Raw genomic sequence first — 4,415 nt, 5'->3', positions numbered from 1 at the left:
ATTCCTGTAAATAATTAAATTTATTTAAATTATTCAAAAGTAGTACAATTCAAAAACACTATTTTTAATCAAAAATTGGATTATATAAGTAATAAAAGATCACTAGTAAAGATTAACTATTAAGTTTACACCACAAAAACTGTTCTTTTTGTTGTTATAATGAGCTGTAGTTTTCCAATCCCTCTGTTAGTTACTCTAGTTCAAAAAATAAACTGTAAAAAAAATATACAGCTTAACCAAAGTTACCTATTTTTTAATTTATGGAAAAATAACCTAAAACTATATCTCAAATTAAATACAAATACAAAAAACTAAATATTATTTGGTAATAACACTTTTTTATGGTACTTAGATCAAAGTACTATAATATTTTAAAGCATAATAATTCCTACTTAGACTTTACAAAAACGAATATTTTAAGGTCAGACCACCTAGTTAATAGTTAAGTTAGTTTTAAATTTTGTTAATTGAATGATGTTCTAAATGAGAAACAATACGGGTTTAGATAAGTAGTACAACTGAACTAGATGCTAATGAGTTAATTGAGGCTGGTGGAAAGTTGATAAATTGCTATGTATTTTTAGACTTAGCAAAAGCATTCAAAACTGTATATCATAATGGACTCTTATTTAACCTTTAAGGATATGAAATAAAAGCTTCAATGCTGAACTTGTTCAAAAGTTACTTCAAAGATAGATGCCAATAATAAAATAATAATAATAAATAAAATGTAATAAATAATGTTTTTCCTGAGCTTGAAATTGTGAATATTGGAATATCACAGGGTTCTTATTTGAGTCCTTAGTGGTTTCTTGTGGACAGCAATGTTTTTTTATTTTTCTACAGAGATTAACTTCAGATTGTTTGAAGATGATGCATGCCTAAACTACCATTATAGTGATCCTGAACACTTTAATAGTGTTATCAATAAGGAGTTGGTTGGAGTTATTAATGGTTGCTTGCTATTAAAATTTTTAAAAACAATTAAAAACGAAAAATTTTACTTTTCAATAATACTACAAAAATGTAAATTAAAGTAAGATTAATAGTTCTATTTTTGAGCAGAGTGATAGATAAAACACTTAGATGTAGTTTTGAATGATAAGCTGACTTGGAGGAAGCATTTGAGTTATCTCAAATCATATTTGTCTGGTAGTTGTTATATTTTGTCAAAACTGAGGTATTATTCAGAAACAATTACACTTAAAATGGTGTACCATAGTGTGTCACATTCAGTATTGTATATCTGCTGAGAGTGGTGCTGCTGATGTTTTAAAATGTTTAAATGTAAAAAATAACCAAATAAATCATGTGCTTCCCCTGACCCCAACATACCCTCTGTTTAGAAACTGGTCTGCTGAAATTAAATGGTGTGTACAAACTGCCAATTTTCAAGTTTATGTGTAATATTTTAACAGGGTTTGATGTGGCACGAGAAATATACATTTACACTTGCTAGTTTTATTAATCCGCACAATACAAAGTTTTCTAATAAATTAAATTTTATTAATGAAAAGACTTTGCCTAAACTGATTTAGGTATTTGCTTTGAAATTTTTGGTCTAGTGTTTTAAAAACTTACAAAAAGTAAATTTTAACTATATATTTTTATTAAATCACTACAAAAGGTAAATTGAAGTGTTTTTGAATTTGTGCTTTATATGGAATGAATTTTGATACATTTTATGTACACCACATTGTGTTGGGTCTTTTTAATTTTGTATTTTTGGTTAAAAGATTAATTGTTATATGTTTTTAAAACAAATTGTATTTCTCATATATACTATTATAAAACTATTACAAAAAGTTTTAAATTTATTTTTTCTTTTTAATGTATTAAATTTTGAGATATTTGATTTTTTTTTGACATTTTTACTAATCAAACTAGAGGCATAAGTAAAGATTAAATTCAGTTTTCTTTTTTTTAGAACTATTTTAAGTTTAAAAAATTAGTTTTTTTTTTTTTTTACTATTTTGTTAGAATAAATGCTTTAAGGTATTGGTTTATTTAAATTTGCAACAGGTTGTTGTGAGTTCACTTTGGTGGCAATGATCACATTATTGGATTGTTGATAATTATTATTAAAAATATTATAAAGTTTTATAACAGTTGGATTTAACATTAAGTATTTTACCTATTATTAACTAATAACTTCTAAAACCGTATAGAAATTATTTTTATTCTAATGAACACATGTATACACCTACTTTAGCTTCTATTCTTTCAATGTGTATTTATTGTTTTACAGAAATCAGTTGAAGTGTGTTAATCCGTTAGGCACAGAAACATATGTTGGTAAAATAAAGGAATATTACTGTATAATTTGTTTTTATTGTATATATACATTAATTTTTTAGATGTGGCCACTAGAATTTTTTATAAATTTGAATTTTTGTATTTGAACTGTCTTTTAACCATTTGCCAACATGTAAACTTAAGCATCATTATTTCTATTTATGATTTTGTATATGTAAACAAACGTGTAGTGGTGCTAGTGCATATTAACTCATGGTACCAGTGACTTTTCCTTATTTTAATTACAGAGATGTATAAAATTATATTGATAAAAAAAAACTAAATAAATTGTTTTTTAAAAGTATGCTACTCAAGTTAATTTTTAGACATAAGTGTCTTGTGATATTTTTTTATTCTGCGTCCTGGACAAGACATTTAACTGTACCCGAGGTGTACTCGATAACCCAAAGGTTCCTTTCCTTCTTACACCAGTTCTTTGGACTAAACTTTTTGAGCACTTTTTATTTGTCGTTTGATAAACATCGATTGTTGTAAATTATCTTAACAATTCTAATATCTTCAGCTGTATCTAAAAACATTACTTAATTTGATTTCATTTATTATTAAGTTTAGTTTAATGCAACATATTCTATTAAAAATACTTCTTTTTAGTAAATTAAATATTTGTTTTTGCTATAACTCAGTTTTTTGGTAAAAAATCACTAAAACACTATTTAAAAGGTTCCAAAAACAACGTTTCTCTAATAAAAATACGTATTTAAATTGTATTATCCAGTATCTATTTGAAAATAATAAAAATACGTATAGTGGTTTATAAAATATATACAAGCTATTTTTCTTTTTTGCAAAGTTTTAAATACTTTGGTGAGATATGGCTGAAACAAGTTAAAAAACATAGAAAAATTAAATAGATAAAAACACATTTAAGTATTCTTAAAAAAAAAAATGACTTGTAGTTACTTTTAAACCTAAGTACGTTTTTTCTTTTTTAAATATTTCTTTAAACTGTATTTTGAGTTACGTGGGTCAACTGACCTCTGTAAAAAACCGCTATATTAAACTAAAGCAAAATTATACTGAATACTATCTGTTTTCCAGATTTAGCTGTTTTTTTGACAACGGTTTCTCAAGTAGAAATTTCTATTGTAGTTTAACAAAAACGGAACTTTTGTTGACGTTTTATACGCTTCAGGTCCTAGCTTTACTCTGACTTTGAACCACTGAGAACTGAATTCAAACACTAATACATATAATGAAAAGTTTTGTGCAGGCTCTAACTTGCGGGACGCGGGTAGCTTTCAAATTTGCACGTACATACAAAACTGCACGAGGAGACTTATTTGCACGAGGGCACAAAATTGCACGAAGATACTTTTGCACGAAGACATTTTTGCACGAAGAGTCACTATTGCACGAATAGACAATTTTGAACGGAGACATTTTTGCTTGGGTTAAATTTTTATAATTTTTTATTAACTTTAATTTTGATTATTTTTCAATTTTTTTTTTTCTATCACTGTTACCTTTACCCTCGGTCAGTAACTTATTCTTTTTTTATTGTTATTATTTTATTTTTTTTACTATCACTGTTACCCCTTACCCTCGTTCAGTAGTTTATTTTTTTCTTTTAAATTAATTAATTTAATTTTTATTTACATTTTTACTATCACTGTTACCCCTAACCCTTGCCCTCGGTCAGTATTTTTTTTTTTTTTATTAAATTATCTTTTGGTTTTTTTTTCCTGTTTTGTTTTTTATTTTTATTTTTCTATTTTTTTTACTCTCGTGCAAAATTTATCCTTGGTGCAAAATTGTCTTCTGCAATTTTGTCCCCTCGTGCAAATTTGTCTTCGTGATAAAGTATCTTCTTGCAACTTTGTGCACTTGTGCAATTTTTTTCTTTGTGCAATTTAGTAACCTCGTGTAAATTTGACCGGTTCCCCTAACTTGTGCATTTTGGTCCTAATTTGCAGGTGTGTTAGTGTTCTTTTGTATCGCTATATTTGCTAATTGTAAAATTAATTTTAAATGCAGAAAAAATATTTTTTAATTTTATCGGTAGAACGGGGATAGGTAAGTTTTACGTAATTATAACTAATGTATAGTAATTTGTTCTATATTAAAATTATATAGTAATTAGTAAGTTATACATTAAGATC

This window comes from Thalia democratica, chromosome 8 (assembly GCF_965202585.1).
Source record: "Thalia democratica chromosome 8, ktThaDemo2.hap1.1, whole genome shotgun sequence".
Lineage (NCBI taxonomy): Eukaryota > Metazoa > Chordata > Thaliacea > Salpida > Salpidae > Thalia > Thalia democratica.
The sequence above is the reverse complement of the archived record's forward strand: the minus strand, read 5'-3'. Positions refer to the sequence as shown.